This window comes from Aythya marila (assembly GCF_965140915.1).
Source record: "Aythya marila genome assembly, chromosome: 1".
Classification (NCBI taxonomy): Eukaryota; Metazoa; Chordata; class Aves; order Anseriformes; family Anatidae; genus Aythya; species Aythya marila.
The window spans coordinates 98,235,481-98,255,800 of NC_139042.1; positions in this window are offsets into that span (position 1 = coordinate 98,235,481).

Sequence of the window (20,320 nt, forward strand, 5' to 3'; positions counted from 1 at the left end):
CCAATGAGAGCTCAACTGCAGCAGGCCTAAACCCAGAGGCCCTTGGCAGAGAGAGATATTAAATTGATTTCTATACTTATATCAAATAGCCTCATTTGATTCCACTGAGGATATTTTTTTCATTCAAGCAAAGATCTTGGCTTGAACGCAAATGTTCTTACATAATCATTCAATGCATCACAGCGCAATGATACATACATGGATTTGTTAATTTGCTTATTCCTAAACTTCTAGCAGAAGGTAAGTTTATCTGCTTTCACTTTTCCGGTGCAAGGGTGTCTCGTCTCCATCATGAAAAATGCTGCAAATACAAACAAGATCCAACTATCTGTAGAATTATTTTATACTGTGTAGTACACGCATAACATTGCTGCTCTTGAGGCTGAACATTGTTCACTTGCTGTTGACATAACTAAATTACATTTCAGCCATCCAGGTACATTATTTCTGCACTGTGAGTTACCATCCTGTAATACACTGCAGCTAATGGTAATTAGTCTGGAGATAAATGTAAGACCTCTGTAAAAGATTAACTATTGTTTACCTAAGAGCAAAAGCAGAGTGTTCTCTTTCCAATATCGAATCTCATAAGAAGGGACATGTTACAGCATCCAGAAATGGCCAAGAGCTGTGATAATCCTAGGTGCTAAAAGAGAATGGATCTGTGACAGTCTTCCTTCCTTCCTTCCTCCCTTCCTTCCTTCCTTCCTTCCTTCCTTCCTTCCTTCCTTCCTTCCTTCCTTCCTTCCTGAAATGGAATGAACTGCACCTGAAATGTGAAGTCCTGGCCCTCCTGAACTGTAAAATTCCATTGCTTTTAAGAGGGCTGAGGAATGAAGAATAAGAAAAAATGACCATTAACTTGAGAAATAAGTACATCAGTGAAGACAGGCTACTGCAGCCTTTCCTTCTTTCAGATCAGCTAAATCATGAAATTCTTCTCCCTGAGTAAGTTAGCTCCTTGTAGAGCTTCATCATCTGCTTATGTCATCCCAAGTATTCTGCTGACTTCCAGTCATATTGTCAAAATAAATACAAAACAAACCCCAAACCCACAAATAAAATATTCAAATTAAAACAATACTGAGAAATACAGCATATGATCAACACACTATTTTTACAGTGAGAGAATGAGTAGGTCAGAGTGCTTTAGACTACAAAGCAAAGAGGTATGAGAAGGCTTAACAAACACATACTTTATATATAGGATAATATATAGGATATTTAAAGTATATGGACATAGACCTCCCCTAAAATAAAACATGGTAGTTTAAAAAATGGGAAGCAGAATACATACACACAGACACACACATTATTCCTTGGAACTTGTTTCCAAAAATTAAAATATAGGCACTTATACAACTTATTTAAAAGCAAGGGAACAAAATATCATAAGAATAATACAGAGAGCCACAAGTTACACTAAAGAAAAGAACAAGCAAGCCTCAAACTCCTTCATTATGGGGGACACACAAACTCATATGTCAGTGTACAAATCACCAAATGTCTGAATTTGAGAAGAATCAGAAGAAACACTTGCTGAAGAAGTTATTCATAGCTGTCCACAAAAGAGACTCCTTGGAGGTCTCTGGTGCCAGGCCTTGCCAGGGACAGACTCTTGGGCCAGATGGACCACTTGTTTTATCTGTTACAGCAGATCCTACGTACTTGGAGCTAAGCACTGACACTGTGATACTAAAGCCCCATGGGGACGGTAGTTGACTGCTTTGATGAAAGTACCAGCTTTTAGATTTGTCAGGATGTGCACTTGAGAACTGGATAAACTATGTTTGACATTCTCATGGACTCATTAAAAGGGCTCAGCAATTTTTGAGTTAAGCTTATTATATTTTCACTGACAATGCAACTTCAAATGCAGCTGTCTAAACTGAGAAATATCAGCCCAAGTATAGCAAATATGTACTCCCTCATGGCTTGGCAGTGATTGGGATCCAGGCTCAATCATTACCAGTCAGAAAAAAAACATTGTAAGATGTTTATTGCTACACTTCTTCTAGTGCACAGGCAAACTTAAATATCATACTACATATGTGCTTGTGTATAGAATAACAGAAAAAAAATGTCTAATTAATACAAGATGACTGAATCCACTGATGAGCAAATAAGTCAGATATTTAAATGTAAAATGTGCAGCAATAATTGCCAATTTGGAGTTTCTCTGTCAGCCTGTACAAAATGAATTATGAGCAATGTCATGTTCCTAAAAAGTAGATTCTGTCCCTTCAGTGCCTCTGTGCCAATTTTGTTTAAAAAAACAGAGGAAAATGAGATAATAATGTTGCATACCAGAGTTGTGTTTGTTTGTTTCTTTGTTTCTGACAGATTTCCAAAGCCAAATTCCGTAGTTAGATTATTTAACAAAATTGATCCTGAATACCAGGACAAGAAAACATTTTGCAAAGGTGTTCAATGGTCCAGAGTGAGGGATTGGCACATTAGTTAAATGAAGACAAAGCATAGAGTCACTATATTGTCTTGTAGGATAGCTCTGGACACTGCATGTTAAGCAATTCTCATGTTGAGAGAATTGACATGTTGAAGTCTCTGCTGTGCTGGGATTCATTCTATACAGGATAGAGCTGGCATGGGCTCTGAGACACGATATGTGAAAGAAAGACCTGTATGAATCAAAAAAGCGCTTCCTGCTAAAGCTGTTGAACCTTGTGACTTTTCTGAAACTCAGCAACCAAACAGAAGCTGAGGCTGTAACAGCAGTATAACAAAAGCAGCTCAATTTACATCGCTTTTCTTTGAGCAGTGGTCTTACTTTGATTGCAATTCACACAATGGATAACATGGAACAATATTCAAGCTGAAGCCCTCTCTACCTTGTGCACTTATTGATTGAGTAAGCAATTTGCTAGCACTTTGAAGCATTTACAATGCGGAATTTGGTTCTGAGAAAGTATCAGCACTCCTTTAAGTAGGTTACTTTGCTTGAACTTCTCAAGAGAAATGAGAGATGTGAATGATAAGAAGCTGAGTTAGACTGAGCTATGGCTTGACTGAGCTCTAGCAGGATGCATCATTTTTGATTTACTAGAATCAGTAAAACCAATATTCTTTCATTAAAAGTACTGCACAAACCCAATGTAACTAGATGCATATAAAAATTGTAGTGGAGACCATTTGAACAATCCTGAATGGATTAAACCTTTTACCGCAGCATGCCATAATGTCTTGATTTCTTCCTTTAAATTAGTAAAAGAGTATGAATTGTAATTATGAAGGTGCATTTATTAAAATAAACCTAAATATTGGTGGTCACAGGATCACACAGCATTTTGAAAAGTATAGCTAACTGAATAATGGTGAAAATCATCTTCTATAATGGACATCTCTAGGAATTTTTTTTTTTTTTTTCCCAATAGACAAGATACTTTTCAGTTATTGAGGTTTTTAATTGATAATATTTTAATTTTTCTCCTATTTTTAAACTGTCTCTTCAGAAAATATCTAATATTAGACTAGAATAGATTAGGCTAAAATATTTAGGATTCCTAGGCAGTTTCCAAGGATCCATTTTTGTGTGACTTGCTGAAGTGCCTTGTGGAAGGCAGGCCTGGTTTCCCATGCTTCTGTTGGTCTTTATGGCTTGAGTGTGGTATGGTCTTAATTGTGTTGGTTGCTTCTCTTTTGTTGTTAAAGCAACTCAGAAGAGAAACATGGAATATCTGTTCCGTATGGAATATTATGACTCCAAGAACTTAAACTGCAGCGCACCCAAGAGTAGAACCTGTCACATATGAATAGAGTAAAACAATTCAACATTTTAAAATTCATTTTCTCAGAAATCTTTCCTTTTGAGGAAAAAAGAAAAAGAAAAAAAAAAAAAAAAAGAAGAAAAAAAATTAAAAAAAAAGAAAAAAGAAAAAAAGAAAAAAAGAAAAAAGGAAAAAGAAAAAAAGGTGACTGATAACTGAACTCCTTTTGATGACTTGGGATGAAGATAAGATTTTAAATGAACTTTTCTTTGCAATGTAAATTAGAAATTTGAATAGCTCACTGCAACACGACAACCATGCGTTACACGGGATTTTCAACTTCTTGCTGCCCTCCTGTGGATAAAATTAGCAATTACTTTGGTGACAAAGGCCGGGAAAAAAACGGAAAAGAACGTACTGCTTAGTAGAAAGTAGAATCACAGAATCATAGAATATCCCGAGTTGGAAGGGACCCAGAAGGATCATTGAGTCCAACTCCTGGATCCACACTGGTCTACCCAAAAATTCAGACCATATGACTAAGAGCACAGTCCAAACACTTGTTAAACTTCAACAGGCTTGGTGCCATGACCATGTCCCTGGAGAGCCTGTTCCAGTGTGCAACAACCCTCTTGGTGAAGAACCTCTTCCTGATATCCAGCCTGAACCTCTCCTGTTGCAGCTTGACATAGGACACAAGCATTCCCTTCGGTCTTATAACTGGCAACTAAAGAGAATAGATCGGCGCCTTCCCTTCCACTCCCATCGTGAGGAAGCTGTAGACCACGATGAGGTCTCCCCTCAGCCTTCTCTTTTCCAGTCTGAACAGGCCTAGTGACCTCGGGCACTCCTCTCTAGGCCCTTCACTATCTTTGTAGCCCTTCTCTGGACACTCTCCAACAGTTTTACATCCTTTTTGTACTGTAGTGCCCAGAACTGCACACAGTACTCGAGGTGAGGCTGCACCAGTGCAGAGCAGAACAGGATAATCACTTTCCTTGACCGACTAGTGATGCAGTGCTTGATGCACCCCAGGGTACGGCTGGCCCTCCTGACTGCCAGGGCACACTGCTGGCTCATACTCAGCTTGCTATCAACCACAACCCCCAGATCCCTCTCTGTGGGGCTGCTGTCCAGCCTCTTGTCGCCCAGTCTGTACGTATAGCCAGGGTTGCCCCGTCCCAAGTGCAGGACCTGCTCTTGTTAAAATTCATGCGCTTGCTGACTGCCCAGCTCTCCAATCTGTCCAGATCTCTCCACAAGGCCTTTCCACCCTCAAAAGAGTCAATGACTCCTCCCAGTTTAGTATCATCAGCAAATTTACTCAAAACACCCTCTAGTCCTACATGCAAATTGCTTATAAAAAACATCGAAAAAAATTGGCCCTAAAATGGAGACTTGGGGGATCCCACTTATGACTGGCTTGATGTAAACCCATTTACCACAACCCTTTGAGCCCCACCTTTCAGCCAATTGTTCACCCATTTTATGATGTTTTTATCTAGCTGTATGCTGTACATTTTCTTCAGTAGGATCCTATGGGAAACTGTATTGAAAACTTTACTGAAATCCAAAAAGATTACATCAGCTGGCTTCCCTTGATCGACTACATAGGTGATCTTATCATAAAAGGAAATCAAATTTGTTAAACAGGACCTACCCTGTAAATTCCAGATAAATTAGTGCTTGATCATCTTTGGACATGAATGCTGAGTCTACTTCTCAAGAAAGCTGTTGAAATCATGCAAATCAGATTTAATTTGTCACATTTCTCTGTATAATGTAGGCAACAGTGAAGCAACTGAGTGGCTGTGAAGATAGTGTATTAAATCCCTAGCAGAAAGCCAGACAGAAACGCCTGCCGCCCCCCCCCCCCCCCCCTTTTTTTTTTTTTAGTGTATTGATCAAGCTGGTGACCAACAAACAAGTTCCAGGATGACAAAGAACATGGAAGATAATTTAATGAACACCTAAAACTGGTACGATATAAGGTTGGGCTACCATACAGGTTACTGAATAATTTTAAATTCTCCTTTCCTATCACCATAGCAGAAGATAGATGATAGGTAGATTAAAAAGCTGTTTTAAATCTTATATCCAAATAATTCATGGATTTAGAGTTCATGTCAAATTGCTTTGTCACAAGAAGATGAAAACACAAGATGTTATACCTGAAATTAACAAAAGAGAGAAAAAAAGAGAGAAGTAAAACCAAAGCAGAAAGTTGTAAGCAGGCAACTAACCTGGTTGTGAAAAATAACACCTGCTTTCTCACTTTATCTGTTAACCACTTATGCCTCCTCTAAAGACATCTTCAGTTCTGCATTTGTTCTTTCCAGTAGGGGAAAAAAAAAAAAAAAAAAAGAGAGAGAGAGAGAAGCAACATCACTTGCAACACAGTTGGTGTTACACAAAAAGACAGGTTCTTCACATTGGCATGATCTGTCAGAATTTTTTACATAATAATTCTAAATAACACTTGTGAAACACAGCAAAGTTCTTCATGTAAAATTTTTGCTCAAAATGATATAGTAATTTTTTTAAAGTGATTTATGGAGTTTAGAACCCAGTCCTAAATACAAATCTATAGGTCTTGTGTTCCAAATCTCTTTAACACTATTCAATGTCTCATACAGAGCTGTTACCATCTGCCTGGGTTGCATAAAAACATGAATGGTGCTTCACCAATTTTCCGGGGCTGAAGGCCAGCCTTAAAGGTAGGTAGTAAGAGCTCTGTTGTTAGGAGTTACAGGCATGTTCATAAAATGCCTGGCTTGGATCCATATATCTAGCTAGTGTTCTGTCCAAATCCCCAGGACACTCACCTCTCCATTCTTTGGGGCTGGGATTTTGTCCACTTCACTTTCAGGAAAGTGCCAAGGCACTCAGCTTTATCAGTTGTCACTTTCCTTCTACATTGGGCTTTACAGAAACAACCTGAGGTCTAAATTCTGGAGAACTAGGACTGATGTTTATGGTTTTGACCCACAACTTTGACACATATTTTTGGAGTTGCACCTGTATGTATGCAATGTGATACATTAAGATTTGAAATAATCAAGGTAATGTGTTACAGCAGAACAGGTTCATGAATGACTGCAGATTTCCATGCCATTATGAACCATTTGTGGTCTTCTGAGATGTATTTTTCCTGTTGCTGTTGTTAGATAGAAGCCTTCATTCCATACACACATAATAAAAATCCGCAGATCTTTACAGAAGGAAATAAAATTGACGTTTCAATCGGGAGCTTTTAATCTGGGGTACAGTACATTATTTGTTTAATTTGGGTACCTTAAAAAAAAAAAAAAAGTGTTTATTATCTATAACTTTACCTATGAAGCATTTAGCCCACAAGACTGGCAGTGTTTAAATGAATGATACAGAATTCTGTGATTCTGTAATTCTGTGTGATACTAAAAATAGATTTTAAATAAAAAGTAAACCAAAACAGCAAAGACACAAAAGAACAAACATTTAAGAATTTGATGTCTCAAGGTTATCAATATTTTACAAGTCTCTTAAAAAGCATTTGAGAAAGTCATACATTCATAGAGAATATGTAGGAAAGGCAAAGTTTACCTGTTAAATTAGAGTGTATTATTTCCCTTTGTTGCAATATTTTTTGCACTCAGTCTTCTCTGCAGAGCTATAAGTATATGTTAGTTTATACACTGCTATTAACTTGAAGTGCATTTAGGAGAAATACAAAAATAAGACCAGTGGTTCTGTCAGCCCTTACATTTTCTTGAGTGTAAGAGGAATTTAGAGTTGATAAAAGAAAATCAAAACATATGAAAACCAGGTTAGGTAGCCTGTTTAGTCTGAGAAAAATCTTTCAATCTCCTTAGACATTTGGGGCAAGGGAGAGAAGGGGAGTTATTTCTTAGGAAAAAAAGGAAAAGAAAAAAAAAAGAGAGAGAGATTTGGTGCATATTTAGTCATTCCTGTTTAAATATTCTGTGAATACTATGTCAACACAGCCTTAAATTAGTTCCAGTTGGTCAGTAAAAAGAAATCAAAATTAACTTGGCAATTTAATACAGTCACTTAAGCCTAATTCTTTCAGTGTTTAATATTTAATCTGATCTATACTTATTCAACCAAATCATTGGTACAATCAATAGCAACAGTGTAATTCTTCATTTCATTAATTTTGATCCTTTTAAGCAAACACAGGTTGTGATCATTTAGTGTTGGATCATTTAGTGTTGTAAGCTTTATTAATAAAAGGACAATGTTGAAAGGATAAAGAAAAAAATACTACTTAAAATCCACAGTAATGACTTCTAAACCCTGCAATATTCGGGCAATATTCTTGACTCTATTAATCCTCTTCTGTATTTTCCAAGATGTGCTCTGCCCTCTGCTAATTATATGGATAACAAGACTAGTTATTTCACTCCAGTGAGAGAATAGATTTTATTTAAGTAGTTCTTTGGCACCATAGCAATTCACTTCTGCTAACAAGTAAATGTAAAAGGATTCAATTTACTCAATTAAGAGAATAACCCGAGAAATCACTTAACATTATATATTAATGACCAGTTAATATTAATAGTTCTTGTTATTTCTTCCTCTGTAATACTCAGTAGTCCTGTGTGCTAAGGAGCACATAGTCATGCTCCAGGCTTTAACAATTTAAACAGAAGGCTGCATTTCTTGCAATTTCACACCATCAATGTCCATGTAAGTGACCTTAATAATTCTGACAATTTTACAGTCATTAATAACCCTTATATTGTAATGTCCCTGTGAATGATGGGATGCTTGAACCTTATTGTTTCACACACAGAAATGGAGATAAGGAATGTTTGGATCAATTTTGTCAAACATATGTGTTGAGAGCAAGACTGTAGGCTATTCTACTTGCCACTACACAGCTTTACTTGTAGTCGAGTATGGACTGTTTTAATTACTCTATTTGCAGAATTGGGATCTTAAAACAGCAAAGACTCCTTGACAAGTACAGAAAAAGAACAAAATCAGGTATGCTTTTTTATGTTGTTTATAAACAATGATAAAGGATAGCTCTGGCCCCTCAGCTTTTATCAGCTGGTTCAATCAGCTGTGTCTGGTTCATCAGTAATACACAAGTGGTTTATTTGCATGAAATCTAAAACCAAGACAAGCTTGGAAAAATATGGTTGCTTATCCAGACAACTTTGGCCTAGAAATAGCTAAAGAAGATTTTCTTGCTGTGTTTCCAGTGCAACTGTATCTTGGCCAGGCAAAGAAGAGGTTCCCATAGTATTTCAGAAGTGGTATTCCTCCAGAAACAGGAAGTGCAAAGATAGAGGACTGGGAAAAAAAAAAAAAAAAAAAAGAGAGAGAGACAGAGACAGAGAAGGGAATGAAAAAAAAAGCAAGCTCTACTGAGTTGCCACAAATGTCATAATATGCTTCTTACCTTAGCTGAAGTAATTTGAACATTTGAGTTATAAAGGTATAGACATTCGCAGAGTTGAAATCATATTCAATATTTTGGGAGATGTCTGCACTGTGAATCAGTCTCTGGCAACTTTATAGGTCAGATACCTATGGGAAATATGGGCATTTTAATTTCTTTAAATAAAACTCGCAGAAATAGGCAACATCATTTGAAAGGGTACTGCTCAGCTTGGTTTTGTTATTAATGGCATCAAACAATCGTGAATGTTTCAGAGAGAGAAATGCTGTTAAAACATAGTTTTTCACCCAAATTTAATAATGAAACGATTTATTGTATGATATATAGCAGCATCACGTTGTTATGCGTAGAACAGCCATAGCAGAGCAGAGAGGACTTTGCAGATTAGATTTATTCTGCACAGAAACTCCCATATAAACCTGCCTTCATACATTTTTAAGGCATTCCCTCCCCTCCCCTGATGCCAGCAGCCAGCCGAGGAGATGCAGCCGTGATGCCCTACAATCTCGTTCGCCCACAGGAGGGCAGCAGGACTGCGTATTTATTTTAGCTGCAGAACCTGCGGCCGCCTCCCAAGGAGAAAAAAAAAAAAAGGCTCATTTCTGCTCCTCAGATTTTGAAAATCTGTCCCGGACCCATTTTTTGCTAATATTGATTTGCGTGTATATAACTTTTGCACGCAGTGCAGTGACTGGGTATTATAGAGTTGGCTAGTGATGCACTGAAAGGATGTGTTTGTTTTAGGTTGGTTTGCATTCATAAATCAGTCATGTTGAGATATGGGTTTTCTCACATATAAAGGTGACAGATTTATGCAAAGTCTGCTTTCTAGGTGGTTTTAAAAGGACACCTTCGTGGAAAACATTCGCCATGTGTCTCCAATAGTTATGATTGTAAAGAATAACAATCTGAAAGCACATTAAGCCTTGCATTACAGGGAGGTGCAATACTGAATCTGCAGAAACCATGACACACACGTGAAGATCACATGCACTGACCTCCTTTGTCAATCTTACTTTCCTCTGACATGCCTGATACTGGTGACTGTCAGGAATAGGATTCTTGATCAGACAGATGTCAGGGCTGGTCCACTGGGGCAAATTCAGTCTTCCTGTTCCTGGACCTATTTTATAAACTAAACCTACAGTGTTGTAGCATACAGAGGAATTGAAATGGTCCATATGAATCAGTCTCAGGCAGCCTGGAGTTTCTAGACAATGTTGTTCCTGTGCCAGCTAAAGGAAGGACATCTGTAGAGCATGGATCATATTCCATTGTGTTAAGATCATCTCTTCCTGAACAGGAGTGACCAAGTGAGGCTTTCCTCCCCTTTCAACTGCCAGGTCACCCCTCATTTCTTTTAAAAGTGCACATATACTGGACAATATTTAATGTTATTGCTACATGTAATGCATTTGCTGGGGGGAAAAAAATAATCCTGAACTTTTCCAGCAAGAGCATTTCACAGTCTTTTGTTATCAAACAGTGCTCCTGCCTCCTTCCACCTCCCTCAATCTCTGATGGTGGAAATCAACTGCATACTTTGACTGTAGCCCCTTAGTTGAGCTTCGTAATATCTACCTATGTAACTCAAAACTTTGTAGACGCCTAAATTGCGCAGCTTTCCCATATAGGAGTCAAGTACAAGTGCCTTTGAATATCTCTTAAAGTACACTTACACAGAATTTAAGAGCTGTGCACAGATCATCAAACCAGTAATGATCAAGCTAAACTTGACACAGAAAACAATCCAAGTTCCTTAGGGTTATTACTTATGCTAATGGATGCAATTAAATAGCTTTGCAACCCACCCTGCTACATCTGACTAGTTTTGTACAGGGCACACCTTGCAGAAGTACCAGTGCAGGTAGATGCCATTTCAGAGATCTCTATTCTCCATTATGCTACAGGCTCTCACTTAGAAAGCTGAGGATCCTGTTTTTAATTTTGGTGATTTCCAGTTCAGCTCCCACTTACAATAAAGACTTCAGTCATTACAACATTGTTCTTTCTTTCATTATAAATCACCCTTTCTATGTAATTGGAAATCAGCTAATGGAATCAATCTGTCAGGTGAGGCGTGGCTGGAAGGGAAAAGACATGTTTCCTCATCCCATGTCCCTGGTCCACCCAGGGCTTTGTGCTCCTTACCTTTGTCAGGCATGTGCCTCCATTGTGTAAAGGGGTATTGTGGGGAAGATAGAGCCAGTGTTGTCTTTGAAGTTCATGCGGAATGGACAAGAGGCAATGGTCACAAGCTGCACTGGGAGACATTCTAAATGGACATAAGGAAAAAAAAAATCACTGTGAAGGTAGTCAAACACTGGATCAGTGCCCAGAGAAGCTATGGTATCTCCACCCTTGGGGGTATTCAAAACCCAAATGAGCACAGTCCTATGCAGTAAGATCTAATTTCAAAGATATCCAGCTCTAAGAGGAGGTTTGGATTAATGACCTCCAGAGGTGTATTCTAACCTACATTTTGCTGCAGTTTCCATTATTTTAATCAACTTGCTAATATAACAAGAATTTAACACAAATTCACCAACCCTCCTTCCCTCAGAAGAACAGATATTTTAAAATGTGTTGAGTTGGATCAAGGGAGGGTCTGCTGAGAACTGGAAACAGGGTAAGTGAAGTAGCAGGGGAGAGAAGGGAAATGGAGAGGAAGAAAATCAAAAAGTGCAGTGGTAAAAAGGAGATAGCAGGTTGTCTAGGACAGATGCAGGAGGACAAATTATATCTGTTTGGGACTAAATTTATAGCATAATGGACAGGCAATAACTGACCTCACAGGAAGCATTATGGTATACTAAACTTACTAAAATATTTCAATAAACTTGAGTCATGAGAACGAGTTTCATATGTTATTGAAGTGCTTTTAATCCAGAATAAATACATTTTATACAGGACACGTACTGTTGAACTACAGCTTGAACGTATCCATTCTCCCTGCCACTGCCTTATTGACTGTACACCCATCTAAGGCAGCTTATCGCAACCAAAAAATCTACAGAAGCCTTGGTTAGGGAACTGAGAGCACATCATAACAGATACATTTGAGATATATGTTCCTAATTAAAGTAGGAATGGCTAAAATCTTGTTCTTGTGCTCAGAATTTAGGATATTATGTTTTACTATGTTTCTATATAGGCACTGTACATGTTATTTGGTTAAGTGGACATTCCCCCTGGTCCTTAGCTCTCCCAAACAGATTTATTTATGCTTATTAATGGTTTGTCATATATGGAGTGGTAATTTGTGTCGAGAAAATGGTTGATATTAATAAAGAAGGGGGAGATTTAGAAGTGTGGCCATGGGAGTCGGCAAGCCCCATCGTCGATGATAACATCAGACTCTTAACGATGAGTCCATCAGGAATGTAAAAGAGTTTAGAGGGAACAAAGAAAGGTGATTCAGGAGACTCCATGCAGTCTGGGGTTGCTTGTTCTCCAGCCATTAAGGCATGGAACTTTCTGGGTGTTTGCTGTTGTTGTTATATGCAAAGTTGTTTGACCAATGAAAAGTTGTTTTTGAAAAGGACTGCTCTGGGGTGAAGGGTATAAGAGGGGAGCCTGTCCTCAGGTCAAGATTTAAAAAAAAAAAAAAGGCAACACGAGTTATGTCATCAATAAAGAAGCAGGAAAAAGGAAAGGAGTGAAGAGGAACAGTCTAGCAGAACGGAGACCAGGACAGGAACAGGCACATTGATCGCCTCATCAATGAGCGATCAGTTCAGCCAAATTCAGCAAACCACTCAGAGAAGCTCGTACTGAAAGTTGCATTGATGTCAAGGTGTGGGACTCTGCAACTAAAAATGACAAGGTTGCAGTGGGATTGCTCGGCACCTGGCAAGCAGTCTCTGAGGCCTTAAGTATGTAAAGATTTAGTATGTAAAAGCAATGTTCTGTATATTTAGAATGTTTGATGTTCGTGTGTGCGTGTTGGTGGAGCGTAGACTCCCCACACACCCAGCACTGTTTACTTGCCTTTTATACCTTTTATAAATATTCTTTTATAGATATTATTAAAGTCAGATTGAGTTGAGACTTCATTTATAACAGGTTAATCCTCAAACTGGATTTTATTTTACTCTATTTTTTTATTTTATTTTTGTTATTTTGTTATTTTATTATTTTTTTTTAACTATTTTTTGGTGTTAAAGTAGACAGCAACAAGAATGAAAATGCAAGGAAACTTGTACAAAATAGAGACATTTCATAGATGCTGCTGGGGCAAATCTTACTGTACAATGAACTGCTTAGGAATCTTGTTACATGAAATAGTATTTGAGAGAGATGGCCAAGGAAAGTAAATGTTTTTGAATTGCCATAAAGATTCAACTCTTTTCACTTTTGTTCTATGGATTTGTTTTCCTTTTTTCTTTTTTATTTTTTTACAACAACAACAACAAAAAAAACTTAGTTTTCTGTACATGTTGCTAATGTCTTATTCCCTTATGATCAGAAAAGAAATATCTTAAAAGTCATTTCACATCTGAGTTAATGTGAGTTTAAGAAAAGGCATGCAGAGCTATATATACCTGTCTGTGTTTATTATAAATAGATATCACTCTAAAAACAGATAGTAGGTGAATTCTTGAAAATCACTGTCGGCAGTGTAAGGCATTTAGTGGAAGGAAACGCCAAAAAGTGTTCTGCTAGGTCCATGCATGTCAGTTTATGAGGTTCAATTCAGCAGCAAGACAGAAAGAACTGCAAATGAAGCATGAAGCACCTACGCTCCCACCCACCTGCCAGGGGCTGGGCGCTGCTGAGGTGCTAATTGACTGCAAGGCACCTGCTTGACATGCACAGCACTAGAAAGAGGGAAGCCTACTATGCAAATGGCATTCTTTAAACATGTGTATTTTGGGTGTCACACAGCCATCTTACTGTGTGAGGTATCAGGAAGCATCATCATTTATATTCAGAGGGAAAAATCCTCTCCTATCTCCTAGGAATGAGGAAAGACAAAGCTCTTCTTAGTGTTATAAATGAAGTCTCAACTCAATCTGAATTTTGTAATATTTATAAAAGAAATATTCATAGAAAGTATAAAAGGCAAGTGGGTGTATAAAAGTGCTGGGTGTGTGGGGAGTCTACGCTCCACCAACACGCACACACGAACATCAAACATTCTAAATATACAGAACATTGCTTTTACATACTAAATCCGAGTATGCCTATACAATCAGAAAAGGTAACAAACAATCCTTTAAGTTCCATGACTGAAGAGTCTCCATTTTCCATTCCTTCTCTTGATTACATACAAGTCTCCATTTTCCATTCCTTTTGAACAATATGTCTCACTTTAAGTTGTCAAGCAACTCAGTCTTCAGGCCTTATGTATCCCGTTCTTCCCAGATGGAAGAAAAACATACCCATCTCCTTTTCAAGGCCAATGAGGCCTTGGTCAAAAGGCACGTCCAGGTCAGCAGGGGGCGTAACAGCAAAGGCCTGAGATGGCTGTAGTGGGTGGGGGGGAGCGATGGCGTAGCAGTTGGACCAGTGAAGGAGCCCGCAGCTCCCTCACTGTCTGGCAAACCACACGTTTCTGACTGTGGCCCCACAGGGCTCTTTAAGGCCTCAGAGACTGCTTGCCAGGTGCCGAGCAATCCCACTGCAACCTTGTCATTTTTAGTTGCAGAGTCCCACACCTTGACATCAATGCAACTTTCAGTACGAGCTTCTCTGAGTGGTTTGCTGAATTTGGCTGAACTGATCGCTCATTGATGAGGCGATCAATGTGCCTGTTCCTGTCCTGGTCTCCGTTCTGCTAGACTGTTCCTCTTCACTCCTTTCCTTTTTCCTGCTTCTTTATTGATGACATAACTCGTGTTGCCTTTTTTTTTTTTTTAAATCTTGACCTGAGGACAGGCTCCCCTCTTATACCCTTCACCCCAGAGCAGTCCTTTTCAAAAACAACTTTTCATTGGTCAAACAACTTTGCATATAACAACAACAGCAAACACCCAGAAAGTTCCATGCCTTAATGGCTGGAGAACAAGCAACCCCAGACTGCATGGAGTCTCCTGAATCACCTTTCTTTGTTCCCTCTAAACTCTTTTACATTCCTGATGGACTCATCGTTAAGAGTCTGATGTTATCATCGACGATGGGGCTTGCCGACTCCCATGGCCACACTTCTAAATCTCCCCCTTCTTTATTAATATCAACCATTTTCTCGACACAAATTACCACTCCATATATGACAAACCATTAATAAGCATAAATAAATCTGTTTGGGAGAGCTAAGGACCAGGGGGAATGTCCACTTAACCAAATAACATGTACAGTGCCTATATAGAAACATAGTAAAACATAATATCCTAAATTCTGAGCACAAGAACAAGATTTTAGCCATTCCTACTTTAATTAGGAACATATATCTCAAATGTATCTGTTATGATGTGCTCTCAGTTCCCTAACCAAGGCTTCTGTAGATTTTTTGGTTGCGATAAGCTGCCTTAGATGGGTGTACAGTCAATAAGGCAGTGGCAGGGAGAATGGATACGTTCAAGCTGTAGTTCAACAGTACGTGTCCTGTATAAAATGTATTTATTCTGGATTAAAAGCACTTCAATAACATATGAAACTCGTTCTCATGACTCAAGTTTATTGAAATATTTTAGTAAGTTTAGTATACCATAATGCTTCCTGTGAGGTCAGTTATTGCCTGTCCATTATGCTATAAATTTAGTCCCAAACAGATATAATTTGTCCTCCTGCATCTGTCCTAGACAACCTGCTATCTCCTTTTTACCACTGCACTTTTTGATTTTCTTCCTCTCCATTTCCCTTCTCTCCCCTGCTACTTCACTTACCCTGTTTCCAGTTCTCAGCAGACCCTCCCTTGATCCAACTCAACACATTTTAAAATATCTGTTCTTCTGAGGGAAGGAGGGTTGGTGAATTTGTGTTAAATTCTTGTTATATTAGCAAGTTGATTAAAATAATGGAAACTGCAGCAAAATGTAGGTTAGAATACACCTCTGGAGGTCATTAATCCAAACCTCCTCTTAGAGCTGGATATCTTTGAAATTAGATCTTACTGCATAGGACTGTGCTCATTTGGGTTTTGAATACCCCCAAGGGTGGAGATACCATAGCTTCTCTGGGCACTGATCCAGTGTTTGACTACCTTCACAGTGATTTTTTTTTTCCTTATGTCCATTTAGAATGTCTCCCAGTGCAGCTTGTGACCATTGCCTCTTGTCCATTCCGCATGAACTTCAAAGACAACACTGGCTCTATCTTCCCCACAATACCCCTTTACACAATGGAGGCACATGCCTGACAAAGGTAAGGAGCACAAAGCCCTGGGTGGACCAGGGACATGGGATGAGGAAACATGTCTTTTCCCTTCCAGCCACGCCTCACCTGACAGATTGATTCCATTAGCTGATTTCCAATTACATAGAAAGGGTGATTTATAATGAAAGAAAGAACAATGTTGTAATGACTGAAGTCTTTATTGTAAGTGGGAGCTGAACTGGAAATCACCAAAATTAAAAACAGGATCCTCAGCTTTCTAAGTGAGAGCCTGTAGCATAATGGAGAATAGAGATCTCTGAAATGGCATCTACCTGCACTGGTACTTCTGCAAGGTGTGCCCTGTACAAAACTAGTCAGATGTAGCAGGGTGGGTTGCAAAGCTATTTAATTGCATCCATTAGCATAAGTAATAACCCTAAGGAACTTGGATTGTTTTCTGTGTCAAGTTTAGCTTGATCATTACTGGTTTGATGATCTGTGCACAGCTCTTAAATTCTGTGTAAGTGTACTTTAAGAGATATTCAAAGGCACTTGTACTTGACTCCTATATGGGAAAGCTGCGCAATTTAGGCGTCTACAAAGTTTTGAGTTACATAGGTAGATATTACGAAGCTCAACTAAGGGGCTACAGTCAAAGTATGCAGTTGATTTCCACCATCAGAGATTGAGGGAGGTGGAAGGAGGCAGGAGCACTGTTTGATAACAAAAGACTGTGAAATGCTCTTGCTGGAAAAGTTCAGGATTATTTTTTTCCCCCCAGCAAATGCATTACATGTAGCAATAACATTAAATATTGTCCAGTATATGTGCACTTTTAAAAGAAATGAGGGGTGACCTGGCAGTTGAAAGGGGAGGAAAGCCTCACTTGGTCACTCCTGTTCAGGAAGAGATGATCTTAACACAATGGAATATGATCCATGCTCTACAGATGTCCTTCCTTTAGCTGGCACAGGAACAACATTGTCTAGAAACTCCAGGCTGCCTGAGACTGATTCATATGGACCATTTCAATTCCTCTGTATGCTACAACACTGTAGGTTTAGTTTATAAAATAGGTCCAGGAACAGGAAGACTGAATTTGCCCCAGTGGACCAGCCCTGACATCTGTCTGATCAAGAATCCTATTCCTGACAGTCACCAGTATCAGGCATGTCAGAGGAAAGTAAGATTGACAAAGGAGGTCAGTGCATGTGATCTTCACGTGTGTGTCATGGTTTCTGCAGATTCAGTATTGCACCTCCCTGTAATGCAAGGCTTAATGTGCTTTCAGATTGTTATTCTTTACAATCATAACTATTGGAGACACATGGCGAATGTTTTCCACGAAGGTGTCCTTTTAAAACCACCTAGAAAGCAGACTTTGCATAAATCTGTCACCTTTATATGTGAGAAAACCCATATCTCAACATGACTGATTTATGAATGCAAACCAACCTAAAACAAACACATCCTTTCAGTGCATCACTAGCCAACTCTATAATACCCAGTCACTGCACTGCGTGCAAAAGTTATATACACGCAAATCAATATTAGCAAAAAATGGGTCCGGGACAGATTTTCAAAATCTGAGGAGCAGAAATGAGCCTTTTTTTTTTTTTCTCCTTGGGAGGCGGCCGCAGGTTCTGCAGCTAAAATAAATACGCAGTCCTGCTGCCCTCCTGTGGGCGAACGAGATTGTAGGGCATCACGGCTGCATCTCCTCGGCTGGCTGCTGGCATCAGGGGAGGGGAGGGAATGCCTTAAAAATGTATGAAGGCAGGTTTATATGGGAGTTTCTGTGCAGAATAAATCTAATCTGCAAAGTCCTCTCTGCTCTGCTATGGCTGTTCTACGCATAACAACGTGATGCTGCTATATATCATACAATAAATCGTTTCATTATTAAATTTGGGTGAAAAACTATGTTTTAACAGCATTTCTCTCTCTGAAACATTCACGATTGTTTGATGCCATTAATAACAAAACCAAGCTGAGCAGTACCCTTTCAAATGATGTTGCCTATTTCTGCGAGTTTTATTTAAAGAAATTAAAATGCCCATATTTCCCATAGGTATCTGACCTATAAAGTTGCCAGAGACTGATTCACAGTGCAGACATCTCCCAAAATATTGAATATGATTTCAACTCTGCGAATGTCTATACCTTTATAACTCAAATGTTCAAATTACTTCAGCTAAGGTAAGAAGCATATTATGACATTTGTGGCAACTCAGTAGAGCTTGCTTTTTTTTTCATTCCCTTCTCTGTCTCTGTCTCTCTCTCTTTTTTTTTTTTTTTTTTTTCCCAGTCCTCTATCTTTGCACTTCCTGTTTCTGGAGGAATACCACTTCTGAAATACTATGGGAACCTCTTCTTTGCCTGGCCAAGATACAGTTGCACTGGAAACACAGCAAGAAAATCTTCTTTAGCTATTTCTAGGCCAAAGTTGTCTGGATAAGCAACCATATTTTTCCAAGCTTGTCTTGGTTTTAGATTTCATGCAAATAAACCACTTGTGTATTACTGATGAACCAGACACAGCTGATTGAACCAGCTGATAAAAGCTGAGGGGCCAGAGCTATCCTTTATCATTGTTTATAAACAACATAAAAAAGCATACCTGATTTTGTTCTTTTTCTGTACTTGTCAAGGAGTCTTTGCTGTTTTAAGATCCCAATTCTGCAAATAGAGTAATTAAAACAGTCCATACTCGACTACAAGTAAAGCTGTGTAGTGGCAAGTAGAATAGCCTACAGTCTTGCTCTCAACACATATGTTTGACAAAATTGATCCAAACATTCCTTATCTCCATTTCTGTGTGTGAAACAATAAGGTTCAAGCATCCCATCATTCACAGGGACATTACAATATAAGGGTTATTAATGACTGTAAAATTGTCAGAATTATTAAGGTCACTTACATGGACATTGATGGTGTGAAATTGCAAGAAATGCAGCCTTCTGTTTAAATTGTTAAAGCCTGGAGCATGACTATGTGCTCCTTAGCACACAGGACTACTGAGTATTACAGAGGAAGAAATAACAAGAACTATTAATATTAACTGGTCATTAATATATAATGTTAAGTGATTTCTCGGGTTATTCTCTTAATTGAGTAAATTGAATCCTTTTACATTTACTTGTTAGCAGAAGTGAATTGCTATGGTGCCAAAGAACTACTTAAATAAAATCTATTCTCTCACTGGAGTGAAATAACTAGTCTTGTTATCCATATAATTAGCAGAGGGCAGAGCACATCTTGGAAAATACAGAAGAGGATTAATAGAGTCAAGAATATTGCCCGAATATTGCAGGGTTTAGAAGTCATTACTGTGGATTTTAAGTAGTATTTTTTTCTTTATCCTTTCAACATTGTCCTTTTATTAATAAAGCTTACAACACTAAATGATCCAACACTAAATGATCACAACCTGTGTTTGCTTAAAAGGATCAAAATTAATGAAATGAAGAATTACACTGTTGCTATTGATTGTACCAATGATTTGGTTGAATAAGTATAGATCAGATTAAATATTAAACACTGAAAGAATTAGGCTTAAGTGACTGTATTAAATTGCCAAGTTAATTTTGATTTCTTTTTACTGACCAACTGGAACTAATTTAAGGCTGTGTTGACATAGTATTCACAGAATATTTAAACAGGAATGACTAAATATGCACCAAATCTCTCTCTCTTTTTTTTTTCTTTTCCTTTTTTTCCTAAGAAATAACTCCCCTTCTCTCCCTTGCCCCAAATGTCTAAGGAGATTGAAAGATTTTTCTCAGACTAAACAGGCTACCTAACCTGGTTTTCATATGTTTTGATTTTCTTTTATCAACTCTAAATTCCTCTTACACTCAAGAAAATGTAAGGGCTGACAGAACCACTGGTCTTATTTTTGTATTTCTCCTAAATGCACTTCAAGTTA